Below are 22,367 nucleotides of genomic sequence, written 5' to 3' on the forward strand. Positions count from 1 at the left end.
ATCAAGAGGCTTTTAGTTCTTTGCTTTCTGCCGTAACGGTGGTGTCATCTGCATATCTGAGGTTATTGATATTTCTCCTGACAATCTTGATTCCAGCTTCTGCTTCATCCAACCCGGCATTTCTCATGATGTACTCTGCATAGAAGTTAAATAAGCAGGGTGACAATATATAGCCTTGATGTACTCCTTTCCCGATTTGGAACCAGTCTGTTGTTCCATGTCCAGTTCTAACTATTGCTTCTTGACCCGCATACAGATTTCTCAGGAAACGGGTCAGGTGGTCTGGTATTCCCATCTCTTGAAGAATTTTCCACCATTTGTCATGATCCACGCAGTCAAAGGCTTTGGCATAGTCAATAAAGCAGAAGTAGATGTTTTTCTGGAACTCTCTTGCTTTTTGGATAATCCAACGAATGTTGGCAATTTGATCTTTGGTTCCTCTTCCTTTTCTAAATCCAACTTGAACATCTGTAAGTTCACGGTTCACGTATTATAGATGTTACATTGTTCCATCAGAAGCAGCACCTTGTGAGCTGTGAAGACAAAGCAGTTTGTCCAATGGCACCCAGCTAGCAAGCTGCAGAACACTTTGGATTAAAGGATTCCCTCAAAACAACACACACTGTACGTATCCACAGGGGTGGGGTGGTCACAGAGGTTTATGTGTTCTTAGAGGACAGTCTGTGTCAGACTGTGGGATCATCATGGGCAGTGACTTTGCGGATTGGGAGGGCTTTTTCTAAGTTTTATTTTCCTTTAATTTTTATTGGAGTGGAGTGGAGTTACAATGTTGTGTTACTTTCTGCTCTATAGCACAGTTAATCAGTTATACATAGACATACATCAACTCTTTTTTAGATTCTATTCCCATATAGATCATTACAGAGTATTGAGTAGAGTTTCCTGTGCTCTAGATAATATAGATATTTATGCACTATATAGATTATAGTCTATAAAATAAAGATATAAGTATTGTATAATATATATGATATGTTATATATTAGAATAAAGTATATTACATATTATTGCATGTTTCTATATAGTAGATACATTATTTGATATATAATTATATATATTCTGATATATATTGTGATTATATCATTATAATACAAATACTATATTATATAACATGCTATATAATTTATAATATTGTATATTATATATATATGCTATATAATTTAATTATCATGTGTATAATATAAATTGTACTATATATGTACATATACTGTACAATTTATATTATATATAATATATAGTAGTTATGTGTAATTGTCCACTATTATAGCGTATTATGTAGACATATGACCATCCCTGTGAAGCAGATGGTCTTGGTCACTGCACTGGAGCCCATCTCTCCCCTGCCAGGGTTACTGACTGCTCTACCTGCTGTGTAAGTCCCTCCCTGCACTCCCAGATGAATTGCTGCACCCCATCCCTCCCAGCCAGCCTGAGTCCTGGGGTCTGATTTGTTTTACAGCCTCATAGTAGCTCTTGTCTCATCGCAGAGCAAATTCAACTAAGGTTGAAAATCTGGCTGTATTTGTTCAGGCTGATACCCGCCCGATACCAACTGGCCACGTGGTCCCCACATTGCCACTCATCCTACTCTGGTACCTACAGTCACTCTTCAGTCAGTCAATCCAGAAAGACTGTCCAGCTGGTGCTAGCTTAATGAGTCAGATCCTAAAAAGCATAAAAACCTTGATATTTGAAAAATGAATATGTTTTCAATAATCAAGGTCTAAACTATACCCAGTCATGTTCGCCTACTGGCGAAAGTGGACATGAATGTCTCAGTAAACCTAATGAGATGTGAAATAGGAGATTGAAGTCATGAGCATGAACACGCTCAGAGGAAAGATCCAGAGCTGGGAGAGCCCTGAGCCCGTGTCTCTCACCTGCCAGTCCTCACTGCCCAGCCTAGACAACCCCTCCGGTCCTCTGTCCTAGGTGACCAACTCCAGGGCAGTACCACCCCCACCCAGGATTCTGCCCCTGAGAAAAGGTTTCACCTAAAATAACACATTCGGGAGAACCTCTTCTCTGCTGAAAAGGATAAAGAATCTTACCTAAAGCATCTAAGCTTGTAATTCAGATGTCTTATTCCTCTCTTAAATGTGTCCAAAAATCTTACACTTGATACGGAACGTATATGAGCAAGGGGGCCAATCATGAAAAAGAATGTCTCTCCACACATTCTTGCTGAGAAACGGGCTGGGGAGGGGGGTTGAGGCTAACTCCACCAGCGAGGAGCAGAGCCTGGAGGAAGACAGCTCTAAAATAACAACCAGACTTTCCCTCTTCATTTAAACCTCCCTCACAGGCTGTTAACATTCCATCGAAGTGGCTGACATATTTGTAAAAATTACTATATTTCTCAGCCTTGGGGGAGGCCCTGCCTGAGAAACAGCATGTGGGCTGCCTTTGAAATAAAGCCTCAGACCCAGAGCAAGAAGACACCTTGCACCCAAGGAACCCAGGTCCCCACGGGGAAGTGCAATTTCCTGTCAGGCTCTCCAGTTCCCGGGGAATCCAGGACACCAAGGGCACAGGGGTCCCAGGCCACTGGCCCATGAGGGCCCCTCACCTTGACATCTAACTGTAGTGTTTCTCTCCCTGAACTCGAGTCACCCGGCTTCTTCTCCTGATCCCTGAATTTTGCACTTCCCTCATCAGGTTGATCTTAAGAATTCCTGCCATCCCATCCCGCTCCCAGCTTCTTGCAGAAAGTGTTTTAGACATGTTTTTTGAAGTAGAAGGAAGAAGAAAGCACAGCTCTTAGATGCCCTGTTTCTGAGCTCCGCAGCCTTTAACTTTGGTTGGAGAAGGGCCGCACGGAAGGGATGACCACAGCCTCCTGACGTGACCGTGACTGGAACAACACCAGGGAGTGACTGAGCCATGCCTCTGGCTGTGCACTCTGACCCACGGGCTGTAAATTCATCTGTGGGCACAGGGGGTGGGTCAGGGGCCAGCCAGTCAGTGGGCCTCATGTAAAGAAGGTGGTGGAGAGCTCTGGACAGGACTTGTTTCAGAAACATGAGCTTTTAATATTCATTTGGCTCCTATTTCTGGAGTTCCCATCAGAGGTATGGCCGGGGCTTCAGAGATGAACTTATTTACAAAACAGAAATAGAGTCACAGATGTGGAAAACAAACTCATGGTTACCAGAGGGTAAGGGAGTGGGAGGGATAAATTGGGAGATTGGGGTTGACATATACACGCTACTGTATACAAAATGGGGGCTTCCCCGGTGGCTCAGATGGTAAAAATCTGCTTGCAATGCAGAAGACTCAGGTTTAATCCCTGTGTTGGGAAAATTCCCTGGAGAAGGGAATGGCTACCCACTCCAGTATTCTTGCCCAGAGAAATACATGGACAGAGGAGCCTTGCTGGCTACAGTCCTGGCGTCACAAAGGGTTGGACACAACTGAGCTTCTCTCTCTATATATAGAGGCTTCACTTCACTTCATATATAAAATAGATAATCAACAAGGACCTAGTGTACAGAACAGGTAATTCTACTCAATACTCTATAATAACCTATATGGGAGAAAAGTAGATATACGTATATGTATCACTGAGTCACTGTGCTGTACACCTGACACTAACACAACATTGTAAATTAACTGTGCTCCAATAAAAATTTTATGAAAGAAAAGAAATGAGAGACTTGTTGGTAGAGCAGACAGAGCAAGAAAAGTGTACAAGTAATGACTTGAGGAGGTGGCTGGAAGGTGCAAAAACACAGCATGCCAGGGAAACCAGACAAGCCCCATTCTTCCTCTAAAAGTAGCTGCACGTGGATAGTCGACACTCCAGGGACTGGCACCTGATGAAGCATATTAATTATTGAGTGATGCAATTAATTTCCATTGTGCAAACAGCTATCTGTGTGATCTTTGTCTTGGACTCTTGGATGAAGTCTGGTTTCTCTTGCTCCTCAGGGTTGGGGAAAAGTGACCAGCTCTAGATTCCTTGGTCACATTATGAGTCCAAGATTCCAAGGTGGCCTGAGCAGTAATAATAGAAATCGAGGCGATTATCCCTGATCTAATTAAGTTGTAATTAGAAAGCAGTAACGTGAGGGGCTGCTGACTTCCACTCCTGGGACTGGCTCTCTGGCATGGTTCTGAGTTTGGATTAGCACAGTGATTGCCAGACATTGTTTTTCTGCTTCATAGCATTCAGTTAATTGCATGAAACACCGACTCATCATTGGTCAGTGTCCTCATTCAGAAGAAGAATGTCCATTAGAGTCAAGTCAACTAAAATTCATAACCAAATGGGTGCCCTGAAGCTTTACTTTTAGAAGAGACCACGTAGGAAATTGAGTCTGTTTTGCCCACTTGACTATTTTAGGGGTTTTATTTTGTTGGTTGGGGATAGTATATACATATTCACTTGACATCTTGAGTACTTTTATGCTTTGATTTACCTGTGATCATTTTGGAATATCCAGGTGAAACAGGATTCTATCTGAAAAACTAACTCTGGGAAAGAAAGAAGTATCTTTCCCTCTGAGAATCTTTAAGTAAGGTAAAATTTGTCATGGTTGTGTGCTCAGTCACACAGTAATGTCCATCTCTTTGCAACCCAATGGACTGTAGCCCGCCAGGCTCCTCTGTCCATGGGATTCTCCAGGCAAGAATGCTGGAGTGGGTTGCCAGTTCCTTCTCAACCCAGGATCTTCTCCAGTGGATCTTCCCAACCCAGGGATTCAACCATGTCTCCTGCTTTGGCAGCCAGGTTCTTCTCCACCTGAGCAACCAGGGAAGTCATTAAAAAATGTTAGCTTATTCATTACTGTCAAAACATAACATCAACTAAGACGTCCTTCAAAAGGTGAACAGGTACATAAACTGATTCATCCAATGGCTATTCAGCCAAAAACAAAAATCTTGTATTTCCTCTAGTCTTAATTCCTGCTTTTTTGAACATTGAGGTGTGTTGGTTATGCAGGAAATAAAATTTAGTCCTTGCTATGGATCCACAGACAACTGAAAGGTAATATTCAGCCTCTCCCCATCCCCATCCTCCCTTATAGATATATATATATACCTATATATATATATACCTATATATATATATATATATATATTTACGTATATTTGTAGATACATATCTATCTACGTACATATACATATACAAACATGTAATTTTATACACATACACACATCTCAGGGCTTTTCCACCTCAGCACTTCTGACGTAACTTGGGGCCAGTGATGTTATTATCTGCTGAGGGGACCATCCTGACACTGTAGTACCCTTAGCAGCCTCCCCAGGCTCTGCCCACTAGATGCCCATAGCCCTCCTCACCCCCAGTTCCGACAACAGAAAACATTCCTAGTCATTACCAATATCTCCTGGGTTAGGGTGGACAAAATCCCCTGATTGAGAATTACTGATATATACACCTTTTTTTTTTTCAAGAAATATACATAAAATGTAAAAAATGCTTTGTATCTTAAAAGTAAACGAAAACATTCTTTGATTTCTATCACTGAACCAGCATTTGGAGAATAACAAAGAAAGCAGATCTAAAAACCACTTTGCCATCTCATTCCGTACTGACCACACCATACCACAGTTGGCATGTCAACCAGATCTTCCCAATTCTGAAATCACTGTTTGATCCATATTTCCATAAAATGAAGAGTTCCAAATAGAAAAAAAAAAAAAAAAAAAGGAATATAGTTCTACCATTTATCTTCAGATTTCCTTCCAACTATTTTTGGAGCTTTGCCGAATAAACATGACTGCCTTGTGACTCTGTTTATTAGTGGACCACTTCACTTGTGTCTGGAGATGAAGATAGAAAACATCACCTCAATCAAGAGACTTGTGACTGATTTTTAAATATCACGAAGCCACGTGGTTCCCGTCTCTGCAGTTGGCCAAGCCAGTGGGGTGAATGTTGACTAAGCCCTGGTGTGGGGGCTGTCAGGTCGGGGGTGCCCACAGGGAGCAACTGGACCCCAGGGACGTGGACCACAGCAGGCACCCTCCTCCTCAGGGCCCCGTGGACATCGCTAACCATTTCTTCATCTCCCCTCTGGCTTGGTCACTGCCTGGGAGCATGCTCCCCCTGAGGTAAATCTCAATCGATCCAGTGGTCTCATGAATGACTTCTGCCCCCCACTGATGTCCACCTAAGCAGTGCAGAAACAGTCAAGGTCCAGTCTTACCACAAAAAATCTCAGCAGAGCTGACTTTGGGCTTTTCCACCACCAAGTTCCCCCAAAGTCGAAGTCTCATTCCAACCAATAACTATTCAAAGGCTGTGATTTTCAGGACTGCCAGACAAGACTGATATTCTAGTGTCTAAAAATAAATAAACAAAAAATAACCAAGCACAACATCTTGGGTCATTTATCAATAACATCATTGAGCTCCAAAGCTCTAAGAAGTGACATCCGCCAAAAGTGAGAGGAAACGAAAGACAAAGTTTATTCTGAAAATAGGTGGGATGTGGCTAACAAAACGCATCCACACAGTTAAACAGTCCGTGACCTGAGGTGGGACGCAGGCCGTGCTCCTGTCAGATGGAGTTGCTGGTATCCGTGCCCTATGGTGGGCATCCTGGACAGGCCTGATGAGCTGCACAGAGAGGGAGACCCCTGTGCTCAGAGCCCAGGGAGTCTGAGGTAAAGGTCACGGGGTGGCCGAGGGGAATTTGGGGGAACTGGAGTTGACCTGGCTTTTCCCAGGAGACTGCTATGCTTATCCCAAACTCTATCGCCTTCCGAGGCCTGACAAGGTAAGTCAGTATGAGAAATCTCAAACATCTTTTAATATAGATTTCATTTTCCCAGCTTGGATAGACAGATAGTCCCATGGGAGCAAACATGAAAGGGCAGCTGCCAGGCGATGCTAACCCACATGGGACGTCGGTGTGGCCACCGCATGGTACCTGGCCACCATCACTCAGCAGTCTCAGCCTCACATAATAGCTCCAAAGTCCAATGCTCCCAAAGGCCCCTCTGTCACCCCTTCCAGTCCCAAGTGGGATTTCTCTGTGTTTAGCCATTGATTCAGAATTCTTTACCCCACTCCAAGAAAATCATGTCTGTGGGTGAATCTAGCCCTTAGTCCAATAGAGCGGGCCCCTCTGGGTCCTGTCCTCAGGTGACATGTGAGGAGCCGGGGCAGGGGGCTGTGGTCATGCCAAGGCCTGGAAGGCTGCCCATCAGACCCTGCTTCCTTCAGGTCCAAGTGTGGATTGACTGTGTCCCCAGTCAGTGAACCAAGAGTCACCTGAACCGTCCTTCGGTCTGACCCATCACCTTCTGCAAGGAAGCAGAACATTGTGCACTGAGGACTCTTTCTTTTGCCACAAAGTCCGTGATTTCTTCAAAGCCTGCATTGCGATGCCTTTCTCCAAAGCTTCATTTTCTTAGAATTTGGAAAATGTGCACAGATGTCCAACTATTCATCTGTCTTCATTTCACTCCTAGTCTCTAGCTTGACACACAGACACACACACACTCACATACAAACACACAGACACACACACACACACCTTGCCTCCTCACTAGAGACCACATTCTGCTTCAGTTAAAAAGGCCCTGCACCTGTGTGTGTGAGTGTGTGTGTGTTGTGTTTGCAGTAGTTACAATGCCTACCTGACAGCTCCGAGTATAAAAACCCACATATCAACACTGAGCTGATTCAACACTCACTCTGTATGAACACAGTGACAATGGCACTAGGATCAGATTCTGCCCTACTAAAAGAGAAAATGTTTTTTTCAGAAAAAAATTAAGATTGTGAAAGTCACATATGCCAGGAAAATGTAAACTTCACTCTTCCTGCAACACTGATGGGAAATTCATTGCACCCTTTCATCTAAAACCAAAATGCTCAATGATCAGAACTGACATGAGTCATGATTCCTGCCATAGGCTGATGAGATGAAATGCACTCGTCGGCCCCAGGTTGATAAAGAGTGCGGCTTCAGTAACACGCCAGCCCTCCGAATGACAGAGCCATTTCATGGGTTTTAGAAAATAGGAGATGAGCCTGGTGTGCTAAAATCTTATCACCATCATTCCACCCAGGCCTTGAGGCAACACTAAATATGGAATTGTGATTTTTAAGAATAAAGACTTGAAACAGGCAGGAGGATTCTTTGCTCCTGGGGAAATGGGAGCCTTCAGGATGTGGACCCTGCTGAATTCTCCTCTGGAACCACGGGCAGTGGGTGAGATGAGGCACTGATCTTCCTGTCTGAGCCGCAGAGGTCTGCTGGCACTGACCACCACCACCATTGATATGTATCAGCCCTGGGCTATCGACCTGAAGACGTGGGTTACGCGGGTCTGTGCTTTTGCCACAAATACGTTACACAACTTTAGAGACTCACCAAACCATTTTCTGCCTTCCCTGGCCAAAAGGCATCATCATGCCTGACCCTTGTACTCACATAATTGTTGTGGGGAAGATGTCAGTGATAGTAGAAATCATGAGCACACTGGTCTTCATTGAATCTTATTTTGGTCTCTTACCCTGATGCTGGGAAAGACTGAGGGCAGGAGAAGAAGGAGGCAACAAAGGATGACATGGTTAGAAACATCACTGACTCAATAAACATGAGTTGAGCAAACTCTGGGAGTTGGTGAAGGACAGGGAAGCCTGGCTTGCTGCAGTCCATGGACTCACAAAGAGTCAGACACAGCAGTAACTAAACAATAACAATACTTTGGAAGTGTTGAAACATTAGAAAAACTGTATTTTTATGAATTAAGAAACAAACTCCAAAGAAAGAGACATGAACCTATGAGAACTAGAAACGAGATGAGCAGTTTATTTGGAAGTGGTAACTAGACTAAATTAGAACACTTAATCATGTAATGGATATCTGTGTGCTCACTTTGAGCTAAGCCCAAAGAAAGGCGATGCCAAAGAATGCTCAAACTACCACACAATTGCACTCATCTCACATGCTAGCAAAGTAATGCTCAAAATTCTCCAACTCAAGCTTCAACAGTTCCTGAACTGTGAACTTCCAGATGTTCAAGTTGGATTTAGAAAAGGCAGAAGAACCAGAGATCGAATTGCCAACATCCGTTGGATTATCAAAAAAGCAAGAGAGTTCCAGAAAAACATCTACTTCTGCTTTATTGACTATGCCAAAGCCTTTGACTGTGTGGATCATGACAAATGGTGGAAAATTCTTCAAGAATTGGGAATCCCAGGCCACCTGACCTGTCTCCTGAGAAATCTGTATGCAGGTCAAGAAGCAATAGTTAGAACTGGACATGGAACAACAGACTGGTTCCAAATCGGGAAAGGAGTACATCAAGGCTATATATTGTCACCCTGCTTATTTAACTTCTATGCAGAGTACATCATGAGAAATGCTGGACTGGATAAAGCACAAGCTGGTATAAAGATTGCTGGGAGAAATATCAATAAACTCAGATATGCAGATGACACCACACTTATGGCAGAAAACAAAGAAGAACTAAAAAGCCTCTTGATGAAAGTGAAAGAGGAAAGTGAAAAAGTTGGCTTAAAACTCAACATTCAGAAAACCAAGATCATGACATCTGGTCCCATCACTCCATGGCCAATAGATGGGGAAACAATGGAAGCAATCAGTTCAGTTCAGGTCAGACTCAGTCGTGTCCGACTCTTTGTGACTCCATGAACCGCAGCACACCAGGCCTTCCTGTCCATCACCAACTCCCAGAGTCCATCCAAACCCAAGTCCACTGAACCAGTGATGCCATCTAACCATCTCATGCTCTGTCGTCCCTTTCCCCTCCTGCCCTCAATCTTTCCCAGCATCAGGAAATCTTTTCAAATGAGTCAGCTCTTTGCATCAGGTGGCCAAAGTATTGGAGTTTCAGCTTCAACATCATTCCTTCCAATGAACACTCAGGACTGATCTCCTTTAGGATGGACTGGTTGGATCTCCTTGCAGTCCAAGGGACTCTCAAGAGTCTTCTCCAACACCACAGTTCAAAAGCATCAATTCTTTGGTGCTCAGCTTTCCTTATAGTCCAACTCTCACATTCATACATGACTACTGGAAAACCATAGCCTTGACTAGACGGACCTTTGTTGACAAAGTAATATCTCTGCTTTTTAATATGCTATCTAGGTTGGTCATAATTTTCCTTCCAAGGAGTAAGCATCTTTTAATTTCAAGGCTGCAATCACCATGATTGCCTTCAAAGACTGAAGGCGGGAGGAGAAGGGGACGACAGAGGATAAGATGGTTGGATGGCCTCACTGACTCAATGGACATGAGTTTGAGTAAACTCTGGGAGTTGGTGATGGACAGGGAAGCCTGGCATGCTGCAGTTCATGGGGTTGCAAAGAGTCGAACACAACTGAGCAACTGAACTGAACTGAACGGGCCACACAAAATCACAAAGTCTATATTCATTTATATGTTAAATTTAAACACACACAGATATATCTGATGGAGCACAGTGGTTAATTGATTATTCATATGTTATCATATTTCATCACCTTAAAGAAATTTTCGAATTTAATGGATAGCATTTTTTTCTATACCACACAAATCTTTAAGTGGTCAGCACAGACCCACATTTGTCAAAATTTCTGAAAAATCAGAATGAACTTTTTCTTTTCTTTTTTTTCTTTTTTTGTTATTTTTTGATGAGTCGATTTTCTCTGAATGAGATAAATCCCATCTCTGCCAATTTTGACACTGTTTTCAACAAGTGTCTGCTCTATAGCAGTTTCCTCTCTTCAAAACCACTGAAAATGAAATCACGGAGCCAGCCGTGCGCTCTGTTGTGGTCTCTCCCCGTCTTCCTCCTGAGCTGACTCAGAACCACCCCTAGTTCTCCCTTGGGTCTCCTGGACACAACCCATTGCCTCATTTAACCATTTTCCCCATCACTTCAACGACTCACTTCCCCACTTGTAAGAAACATTTTGTTTCCACATTTGCTAAATCCACACATGGCTATAAATTTGGCTCTGGTGGCTGAAAACAGCTGCAAGGTGAGCTGAAGATGAAGCAGGGGCTCCAGAGAGCCGCTGCTCAAACAGCCTCTCCTGCTATGACCTGAACTGGGAACAGGCCAGTGGTGCGGACCTGGCGATGCCCCACCGTGGACAGAAAGGGCCGGAGTCGGGCCTCATTTCCAGCCTCACATGTGCCATAAAATGTGCTCTTTGCCAAGCAGTTTCTGCCACTGCCAGCTCAAGACAGGATGGACAGAAGCTGCCGGGGAAACCGAGGGGAAACCCCACAAGCGTTGGCCCCATGGAGCAGGTTCCTGTTGCTCTATCAGATGCCCCATCTCTCACTGCAGAGTGTGGTTTCCAAGAGCAGAGCAGAGTGCAGAGAGCAGGCGCTGAGCCACTGCTCCAGAGAGGCTACGCTGGGAGCCAGTTCCCATTACTGCTTCCCCAAAACAAAAATAGATGCTCTAGTTAGCCACAGATGTTCAGCAGTGACTCCAGCACCCTCAGCAGGTAACCACTGTGACACGTGAGTGCCATGCCGGAGGACACACCCACACCCCTCCTGCCAACACAGAAAGAAAGATGGAGGAAGAGAGGGAGGGAGGGAGGAAAGAAAGGAAAGAGAAAAAATAACTGGCACTACACAAATAGAAAATATAAAAGTGACTGTAAGGAAATGCTTGAGGTATGACACCCGTTGCTGTGGCTCATTCTAACATGTGCAAACAGTTCACAATCTCTTAACACCTGTGTGCACATTTTTCAGCTCACTCCACGTTCTTCTTAAATTTTGGTCAAGAGAGCTCTGCAAACATTCTTTCTGTTGCCTGCCAGTCTGCTCAGAGGTAAAGCAGACTAAGCCACACGCACGTGTATCACTGGCAGCCCGAGGTCCTAGACACTGACCACGATGGCCGAGATGACAAAAGACACTTCAGAAACGTTTGGCCCCCTCATGCTTAGAAGGTTTTCTCACTGGGCAGAGCAGAGACGTGTATGACATCAGGTCTGTGTGGCACCAGCAGTGATCAGTGATGAATGATGATTGGAACATCATGTATAAATGATTAGCAATAGACTTTTCTGTGTCAGAGCTGTCCAGGATAGCAGCTGCCAGCTCTATGTGGCTACTGACATTCAGAAAATTAGAAATCAAATGGAAGTCAGTGTTCAGTTCATCGACCACAGGTGAAGGGTGGCATGAGGCTCCCGAATGCCTCACCAGGCCTGGCAGCGGAAGTTGCACCATCATGAAGTTTCCCTGGGATGCCCCAGTCCCACCACTGACCACCTGGGACCCCCGTGCCCTCGGAGCCACCACGGTGCTGTTCGGCTTTGCATTCTCCCTCCTTCTTGCAGAAGGTCAACTTTTTTTTTTTTTTTTTTGTAACTTGTCTCCCTTTTATTTGTTATTTTAGCTCCTGCTTCTATCAAGATGATGGTCGTGGTGCTGTTTTAGGATAAGTGAAGACGCAGCCCTGTGAGGCATCAGGATGCAGTCAGAGCTCCCCTCCCCTGAGAACAGAGCAGAACACTTGGGTGGGTTGCTGTCCAGAATATCCTGACCTCACCTCACTCCAGACTCCTCGTGGTTAATTGGTTTATGGATCTGTTGGAGTCTGGGATTTGCTGGCTTGCTTGCATTTCAGAGCTACTACTTTCTGAGCCCCTGGGGGTAAGTTCCAGATTACAAAAGTCATACTGAAGATTCTGGGATCTTTTAGTTGGGGCTGAATCTGTGGAGACTCCCACCTGTTACTGAGATTTAAATAATTCCCTTCAATTAGCACTTACATTAGTCAAGACCTGTATTTTACACAATCAATTGTCACTCCTGTGAAGTGAGGGATTCCTTCTGACCTTCCAGTCCTACTGGAGAAGGTATGTTAAGTCCCACCTTCCCCTGCCTGCATCACACTCATTTTTAACTTTCAAAAGAGGGTTGCATCCATTATTCAAAGCCTCTTCCTGAAGATCTGGGACATATTCTGCTCTGGATATCACCCTCAGAAGCTGTAATTTGCCGAGCCCCCAAGCAGAACTCTTTTCTGCTTTGTTAGGGTTTTTATCCATCACTTTCATTTCCTGAATCAGTGAGAGGAATCATTATCACAGAGAATTGTGGGTATGACTGTATGGAGGAATTGATGCTGGTCTTGAATTTGTGATGCCTTGTTTATTCTTCTAATCACCTCAGTTTACATCCCATCTGCTGTGTTAGAGGGGCTTAGGTTCCTTCTTTCTATCAAGATTAATTGAGTGATGAGTGTGTGTATCTGTGTGTCTATGGACGTGTACTTCAGCTTTCATTCACAACTTTGCAGGATAAAATGAACTTCATTGGTCTCAAGGTCTTTCTCCATTTTGTCACGTGTAAGGAAAGATGATTCCATAATATATTTCTGTTTATTTTCATTCCTATGTGTGTGTTAATTGCTCAGTTGTGTCTGACTCTTTGCGACCCTTTGGACTGTAGCCCACCAGGTTCCTCTGTCCATGGGATTCTCCAGACAAGAATACTGGAGAGGGTATTCTCCAGGGGATCTTCCTGATTCAGGGATTGAACCCAAGTCTCCCGCATTCCAGGCAAGTTCTTTACCATCTGAGCCACCAAGGAAGCCCACTTTCATCCTAAAAATATCTACTGTGGTATTAAAGCAGCAACAAGTTCATGGAGGCATCTGACAGCAGGAGTATCTGATGGCAATGACTGCAGGCACAGCATCCTTTCCTCACATCACTGTGTGATCTCTGTAGAAACCCTGTATCTCACTGATCCAAGGGCACCATGTGGACAAGGCCCATTTTCACCAAGTTCACCAAATCCCCAGTGCACAGCTTATGGCTCTCATCCATAGCAATAATTATGGTTTGCTTTTGAAATAGCCAAAGCAAAAATGATTCTTCTTTAGTTGTTATTTTAGTTCCTACTTTTATCAAAAGGACAGTCATACATGGGTTCTAACAATATAATCTAGTATTTTTTATGAATTTCACTTGGGAATGAATGCAGGGCTTTCAATAAAGGAAGAAGGATTTTTTAATGAAAGCTTTGGAAAAATAAATTGTTGAAAAGAATATGAAGAGCACTGTAGACTGACTTTATACTGATCTACCCAATAAATGTAACACCATTCAGTAGCTTGTCTTTTAATTTTGTCAGTGGTTTTCTTTGTTGAGCAAGTATTTTTAAGTTTAATTAGGCCCCATTTGTGTATTTTTGCTTTTCTTTCCTTTGCCTGAGGAGACAGAATCAATTTCTGTCACGGTGTTCCACCTACATTTTCTTCTAGGAGTTTCATGGTTTCCAGTCTTGCATTTACCTTTAATCCATTTTGAGTTTATAGTTGTGTATGGTTTTAGAGAGCATTCTAATTTCATTCTTTGACATGTAGTTGTAGAGTTTTCCCAGCGCTGCTGCTCTGTCTTTTCTCCATCGTATATTCTTGCCCCCCTGCCATAAATTAATTAATGGACCACCAATGAATGGGTTTATTTCTGGGCTTTCTTTCCTATTCCATTGATCTGCGTGTCTGTTTCATGCCAGAACCATGCTGTTGTGATGACAGTAGTTTTGTGGGATAGTCTAAGTCAGGGTGTGAGGCTGAACCACACTGATTCCATCCTGTCAGCTCCATCTCAGCCTCCCCATCCCACCTCTGCCCTGAGGTTTGCTCCCCCCATCCATCACCCCTCCCCAAATGAGAGGCCCCCCTCTGAGCAGACTGGTCAGGGTGGAAGCCCCCTAAGCTGTGCTTCCCTCCATGGACCAAATCCCCCAGAGGATGGAGCCATGGCTTCTGCTTCCGCACTGAGCCCTTGGTGCAGGACAACAACACACATCAGCACGTGGCTCTTTGGGCTCAAAGTTGCATGTGATAAGAGTTGAGAGTCAAGAAAGGAACATCGATGGTGATGGACAAAGAGAGGTAAAGAAGTAAAAATGACAAATACCTACTAGGGAAGAAATGCCTGTGGGACGAGTCTGGAGAGTAAGTGCCTGGAAGCACAACAATCATATTTGAAAGGGATGTTCATATCCTCTTCCCAAGAACTCATGAGGAGTGGGCGCCTTTACCTTAAACAAATATCTCCCCCAGGAAGAGGGACAAGCACATCGACAGAGACATTTAGAATTAATTGTGCTGGAGAAGTGAGTTTTAAAATTCCACTGGGAGCTATAATTCATTGGCAATGATATCAACTCAACAAAATGTTTCCAGTTCTAATTTAATAGGACCAGATGAAGTTCTTATTTTTATTCTCTATCTTATATGTGTATATATATTTAACTAAACCATCTTCTGAACTTTAAAGACAGCTAAAAATTGGGAAAGAAGTGGTAGGTATCTTTGAGAAAATATGCATGATTTTAGAAATTTTGGTTCTCACATCACAAATGAAATATTACAGACCAATAAGGTTAACAAAAAACTAACATCTTCATTCATAAAATCTGCCTTAAGAAAGAGCCTTATCTTATTGACCCATTTATTCTGTCGTGAGTGTTTACTTCACATTCATCTGGATTCAGTGTTGAGTTTCAATGGGCAGGGCCTGCTAGGGGCCCCGCCCTCTTTATCACCACCCGCTTCCATCCAATATGCATATCTTTATCTGAAAGTTGGAGTCAAAATACCTGCTCTGCTTACTTCACAGAGAATGGAATAGATGATCAGGGTAAAAAAAAAATTAAATAACTCTCCCAGCACACCAGATGATTTTATGTGGTGGCAGAAGAAAGACACTAAAACATTTATGTGACAGATAAAACCTAATCTATGATTAAGTGCTCAAAACAGCAATACATACAGAAAGTGCCAGGGGTTTCAGAAAATGGGGGGCTGGGGGAGTGCCAGGATAGGCTGCTCTGGATAAGGGGGTACAGCTCCCTAAAGATTCCCTTAGTGCCTCACAATGCACTTTTATCTCTGACCCAGATCTCCACCCGACATCTTCACTCTGTTCCCACTGGTCTCGTCCCCAGAGGAACCCGCCAAGCTCCCTGCTGGCGTGAAGTCAGCCTTCAGTCTTCCTGCCATTTGGACTCAGGACCCAGCACTGCTCAGGGAAACTTGGTTGGCATGCCCCACCAGTCTCAGATCTGATCTCAGGAGAGTTTCGCTCGTGGCCACTCCTAAAATTCCGTAACACTCTGGTTTCTCAGACTGGCCTCCGCAAACCAGAAAGCCGTCCTCTCACAGGCCTTCCCACCGTCCTCACCATCTCCATCCTAATAGCTTCACTTACAGGGTTAAGTTCTCCACAAAGAAAACACACACTCACGTTGCAACCATGTGACTTCATGGGCTTGGAAATTCTTTCCAGTTTTCCTAAGGGTATCTTATGATACTCAATACTTTTACTTTTTCCCAATAGAGTGTCTAAAAGAATGTAGCTTAGGAACCCCTAGATCGAGGAGACACACAAGGCAAGGGATACAGAAAAGATGAGAGTTTCTGTGCCCTCTCTGAACCCTGCTCTTCCCAAATCTTCACATGTTCACCAGTCTCAAAGCCCTTGAAACTCCATCCTTAGGGGCTTTTACAGGCTTTTTATGGAGGCAGAGCCAGGAAGCTGAACATGTCACCCCTGATTGGCAATGAGCCACTTTCTGAAAATTGCACTTCCCTGATCAGATCAATGCTCCCTACTGATTTATAGTTATGGGGTGATGATTCAGGGGTGAAGCGGTTCCACTCCAAAATGTGTGGAATAGGCACACTGATTATTTTGAACTGAGGGTATTTGCACATAGAGGAAGGGCTTTCTAATCTCCCATTTTCCACCCAAAAGCCAAATTCCATGAGAAGGGTGTCCTCCCTGGACCAGGAGGACAGAAGACCCTTACTGTTGCCAGCATGAACCTATACAAACAACCTGCTAAAATAGTCCTAATCATCTATCAGACCTGGGTCTGCATATCTCCTAGTCCCTGCCCCACAATTTACCACCCCCAGCCCAAACTTCTCTTCTTCTTTTGTCCCTTCAATCTCTAAAATTTATCATTCTTTGTTAAAATGGTATATAATTTGTCATGCTTATCTGCTTCTCTGAGTTTTTATTTCTTATATAGGAAGGACTCTGTATACACACAGAAAATTGACCTTGAATAAAATGTGAATGTTCTTCTCCTGTTAATCTGTCCTTTACTCAGTTTAATTTTTAGGCCCAGGTACAGAACCTAACAGGGTGGAGGGAAAGTTTTTCCTCCACTGTGGTTCTGAGGTCAAACTCATCTGACCATCAAAGACCGTGATGATGTGACACCAGCCAAAATTCAGAAACGCTCCCATCGTAATGACTTTTCTTCTAAAAGCATCCATCAATGATCATTCCCCAGATACATTTTTTTCTTGATTGCCATACTTTACATACTTACTTTAATTTGCTTAAGCAGGTGTTATGATTATAAATTGGCTCTTGATTATCCACAGAGGTATTATCTTCCAATGCTTTCTGAAAATAACTAAGCAGAAGCGGTAACTGGATTGTTTATTTTCCTTCACTTTACTCTGCTTGTTCTCTTACTTTTCTGGTTCCTGTGGCCTATGCAGGATGGGGGGTTAGAAGCTGAAATTCTCCTTCCCTTGAAAGAGGGGCAGAATAAACTTAGAAGGCAAGAGAGCTCCCGGCAGCTTTGCTCAAGGTGCCAGGACTATGAGCGACAAGAGGGCTCGAGCAGAATGGCTTCCCAGAGGAGGGTGTCCTAGCAACCCTGAGTTTGGCTCCAGGCTGCAGGTTCAGAGCTGTTTGTTAGTTTATCATGTAATGCCTTCCCAAGAAGCCATCGAGAAGCCACCTTGCAGAGAGAGCTGAACAACATGGGAGGATTCTTCATCCCACTGTCTCTTCAGTAGTGTGAACACAGAGGAAGTGGCTTGGTGCCAACAACTCCCAGTGCTGAGGGAGCCACCTGGGCCCTTCAGCTGGAATATCCTGTCTTCCTCTTACGAGGGTGGGGACCTGTGCTCCATTCACTGAGACGCACATAGTGACCAATGTCTCTACTGCTGGGGGCCTGTCTTAGTCCCTCTGGGCTGTTATGGTAATACACCACAGACTGGGCAGTTGAAAAGCAGACCTGCATTTCTCCCAACTCTGGAGACTGGACGTCGAAGGTCAAGGTGAAGGCAGATTCAGCGTCTGGTGAGGAAGGCATCTTCTCCCTGTGTCCCTGCCTGGAGGAAGGGGCAGGGGGCTCTCTGGATCTCTTCCATCAGGATGCTGATCCATCCTGAGGGCTCCACCTTCATGGTTTCACGACCAGAGGATTCACTCCTGACACCATTTAACTGGGGTTAGGAGTCTACAAATGAACTATGTGGGGATACAACGGTTTACAGCAGGCCCTGTGACACACAGCCCTGAGAACAAGCCTGGAGGCCCCGTGTGAGGGACAGGGATAGTGGGTGTGAAGCCAGCTTGGTCAGGGGACCACCCGCCGGCCTAGAGGGGATGCAGGACCACCTAAGAGGCTGGTGGCCCTTGAGGGGCTCAACCCCACCTTCCAGTTGGTCACTCCTGTGACTGACCTCTTATTTCCAGAAACGTGCTCACCTTTTCCTCCGGGATCAGGCTGATCGGCTGCAGGGCTCCAAGCACAGGAGGCCTGCAGGCATCAAAACCATGGAAGACCACCCATCCGAAGCAGAGCAAGGATTGGAGGGGAGAGAGGCCAGAAAGCCTAGTCCAGGTGGTGGGAAGACTGAGGTCACAGCTTCCCCCGGGGCCTGTGGGCACATCCTCAGTGAGGGCGGGAGACCTCTGGCCATCCGACTGTGACCTGGTCTCCGGGGCATCCCCACAACCCTCCGCTGAGCCTTCCTTGTAACCTATGAAGTAACCTCCTTCCTCACAGGGGTCCTCATGGGCCGCCCCAGGCAAAGGTCAGTCCAGTGGGAGAGACAGAGGAAGAGAGGCTTGGGAGTGGCTGCTTGTGCACAGTTTATTCGCTGGTTTGTGGGGGGAAGGGGAAGGTTAGAGGGGAAGAGGGGGGAGAAAGTTCTAGAGAGAGAGAGAGACAGCAAGAGAAACAGCCAGCACCCACTATGGAGGGCAACAAGATTTTAAAACACGTCAGTGCCTGGATTCAGCTTTTAATTAGCAAAGACGGTGAATTTCTCACAGATCCTGAGATGGAGTCAAGGGCCATCTTATCTGGATGTCAAGTAAGAATGATGTCTCTGGTTGGGGGATTGATGATCATTTGGATTATATTAAAATTTATATCACATTCTTATTAGAATGACCAAAAGCTGACAATACAGAATGCATTTGGTATATCCTAAATACCAAGTCATTGAAAGCCTATGGCAGAAGGGGACTTGGATAGGAGAGACAGGGGGCAGAGGGAGCAGAGCACACCCCTCTCATGTCCACCGGGCTGCAGCCTAACCCCAAGGGCTCTGGGCTGGAGGTCAACCTGCAGTGGCCCCGCCAAAGGGGCAGGCATATATGTATCTGGCCTCAGGAAAGAGAATTTCAGAGCCCTCAGCTCCGCACCCTGCAGCCCTTCTGAGGTGGGGAGGGGGGAACAGTACCCCCACAGAAGAGTCTGCAGAAGAGCACAGACTATGAAACACACCTGGGAGCTGAGACTCAGATTTCATTTTATAATGATTTCCTTGCATTCTTTTTTTAAAGATTTTTTTGATGTGGACCATTTTTAAAGTCTTTATTGAATTTCTTACAGTATTGTTTCTGTTTTATGTTTTGGTTTTTGGGCCCCAAGGCATGGTGGGATCTTAACTTCCTGACCAGGGATTGAACCTGCGCCCTCTGCACCTGAAGGCGAAGTCTGAACCGCTGGATCATCTGGGAAGTCCCATCACTGCATTCATTTTTAAAGGTTACCTTGTAGAATTGAACAAAAATTATAGAGAATGTCAGTGAATCTTTATTTTCAAATATTATTGAATCATCTGGGATGTCAAGTCTGGAAAATAAAAGGGTGGTTATTTTTGTCACAGTAAGTTTTTTTTCAACCTTTAATTACCAATTACTGTAAACACTGAACGGCATGTGGATTTGATTTTGCTAATGATTTCAGGAAAGTAGCGATATTAGGTACACAAATAGAAGGACCGATTTAGAATTTAAACATATCATGAGAGACCTACACATCGGGGTCAAATAAAACAGAAACAATTACGTAAAAATAAACATACAATTCTCTGAGAGGCAGGGCCAAGGTCATGACTGAAAACACGCGCCTTGGAGCAAGACTAACCCTGCTTTCACATCTGCTCCTGGACTCCCCCCAACTGGGGGACCTTCGTGTAAGAAGGGAGATAACAGTATCTATCCCAGGGCTGTCGTCGTGGTTTATATTGGAGAGTAAATGAGATCACTGAAGTAAAGTGCTCAGAATACATGCATATGCTGAAGAAATGCTTCTCAGCAAATGGAGCCATCTCTCCCCCAGGAAGCAGCTGTGTGGGTGATGGAGGTGGGACCAGTGTGCTCTTGTCACTGCATTGACATCATAACCAAAGCCACAGGCGGCAGAGTTATTATGTATAAGGCAGACTGTGTGTAAAGTCAGACACTTGGATAGGAATTTTATATCTCATATCTTCTAATCCTCTCTACAGCCTAAAAATCAGGTGCTATTATCTCCACCGGAGAAGGCAATGGCACCCCACTCTAGTACTCTTGCCTGGAAAATCCCATGGATGGAGGAGCCTGGTAGGCTACAGTCCATGGGGTCGCTAAGAGTCGGACACGACTGAGCGACTTCACTTTCACTTTTCCCATTCATGCACTGGAGAAGGAAATGGCAACCCACTTCAGTATTCTTGCCTGGAGAATCCCAGGGATGGTGGAGCCTGGTGGGCTGCCGTCTATGGGGTCGCACAGAGTCGGACACGACTGAAGCGACTTAGCAGCAGCAGCAGCAGCATTATCTCCACATTTCTACCAACCGAGACTCAGGAAAGTTAAGTCATCCAATAAATGGATAAAATAGAATTTGAAGCTGAATGTAATACTTTTGGATGGAAATTGAAAATTGATACTTGTTCAAGGAGGGGAATCATGGAACTAGGGCATCCTCCAGGAACTTCAGCATAAACCCATAGGGTGGTAGATGAAGGCTCTGGCCACAGATGAGTGAACTCAGTCCCGGCCCCTCTCCTCTGCCTGGCGGGCAGGGATCCACCTGAAAATTCCAGCCCTGTTGGTTGGTTCCCATGGGGACCAGCCCCCATGCTTAGGGGACCTAGGGGCTTCCCAAAAGTCACCTGAGTAACACAATAATCCACACCTTTGTTGCTCACATCCCTTAGGGTCTCCCAAGCGTTTTAGGGGCTCTGTGCCAATGGACCCCTACATTGTTGTTCAGTCACTCAATCGTGTCCAACTCTGCGACCCCATGGACTGCAGCACACCAGGCTTCCCTGTCCATCACCAACTCCCGGAGCTTACTCAAACTCATGTCCATTGAGTCAGTGATGACATCCAACCATCTTGTCCTCCGCTGTCCCCTCCTCCTCCTGCCCTCAATCTTTCCCAGTATCGGTGTCTTTTCTAATGAGTCAGCTGTTTGCATCGGGTGTTCAAAGTATGGACCTCTCCATACACACCAAGTGTGTACCTCTTGTTGTGAATTGTGACATCACAGTATCATTAATCAAAGGCTTTGAGCTGGGGTGAGAAGGGTCCCCACCCAGGGCCCCCCCCCTCCCAGAACCAGAGTGAAAGCAAGGGAGTATGGGCACCAGGAAATACAGTCCGGGAGTAACTGACTTAGTGTCAGTGATGCACCCAAGTCTTCCCATTCAGTCCACATAGGGCTCCCCTTCACGAACTGAATCTCCCTCTGGGTAAGGAGCTTTATAGAAGGTCAGTGAAATCAGACACACGAGCTCAGCATGGCATCAGAAACAGCACACTCCTCAGGAAATAGTGACTATTTGGTCATTAAAACCTCCGCCACCACCTGGCAATTTACTCACTTTGTGTTATCCCGTCTTATTTTGCTGTCCTACTTTTCAGGCTCTGAATCTGGTATCTAACCAAAGACAGCAAGTTCCAACGTCTATATTCTTCAGTTTAGCCTTTTATGTTCACATTGTCTAAACTACCTGCAGCACACAGAAGTGTCCAGTAAATCCCAATTAAGGAGATTTTCATGTTAATGGTATTAGCATTTATGATGTATTTTCTTTGTGCTGGGACCTGTGCTAAGTGTTCTACATGCTCAGACTCATTTAATCTCTGCTCATAGCCCTGAAACGTAAGCACTCTATGAATGAAAGACGTTTCTTGATGTGTTGCAAGGATGCTGCTTTTGTTACCATAGCAACAGAGGTCTGGAAATACAAATCCAATTTTAGAAGGCATAATCACTGTTTTGCTCCTCTTTTCTGTCACAGTTTTAATGTGTCGTTAAGGGTATTCATATAAAGATA

At 44.8% G+C, this 22,367-nt stretch overlaps 2 long non-coding RNA genes across 3 annotated transcripts in view; one reads left to right on the plus strand and one right to left on the minus strand.

Annotated features, from left to right (window-relative positions):
• The window catches only part of LOC145531555 (uncharacterized), a 38,994-nt gene extending 20,258 nt beyond the window's left edge, over positions 1-18,736 (minus strand). The window contains exon 1 of the long non-coding RNA XR_014072526.1: positions 18,514-18,736. This is a non-coding gene — a long non-coding RNA (uncharacterized LOC145531555). The remainder of the gene's footprint in view (positions 1-18,513) is intronic.
• Positions 3,946-14,107, plus strand: LOC145531554 (uncharacterized). 2 transcript variants are annotated; one of them, XR_014072524.1, is made up of 4 exons: positions 3,946-3,960; positions 11,528-12,275; positions 12,372-12,628; positions 13,430-14,107. It is a non-coding gene; the product is annotated as an uncharacterized LOC145531554 (long non-coding RNA). The 2 variants fall into 2 exon arrangements; XR_014072525.1 differs by lacking the exon at positions 3,946-3,960 and having other exon boundaries at positions 11,526-11,638.
• Positions 18,737-22,367: the final 3,631 nt, after the last annotated feature.

Source organism: Giraffa tippelskirchi, chromosome 13 (assembly GCF_054371585.1).
Source record: "Giraffa tippelskirchi isolate mGirTip1 chromosome 13, T2T-mGirTip1v1.2.pri, whole genome shotgun sequence".
Taxonomy (NCBI): domain Eukaryota; kingdom Metazoa; phylum Chordata; class Mammalia; order Artiodactyla; family Giraffidae; genus Giraffa; species Giraffa tippelskirchi.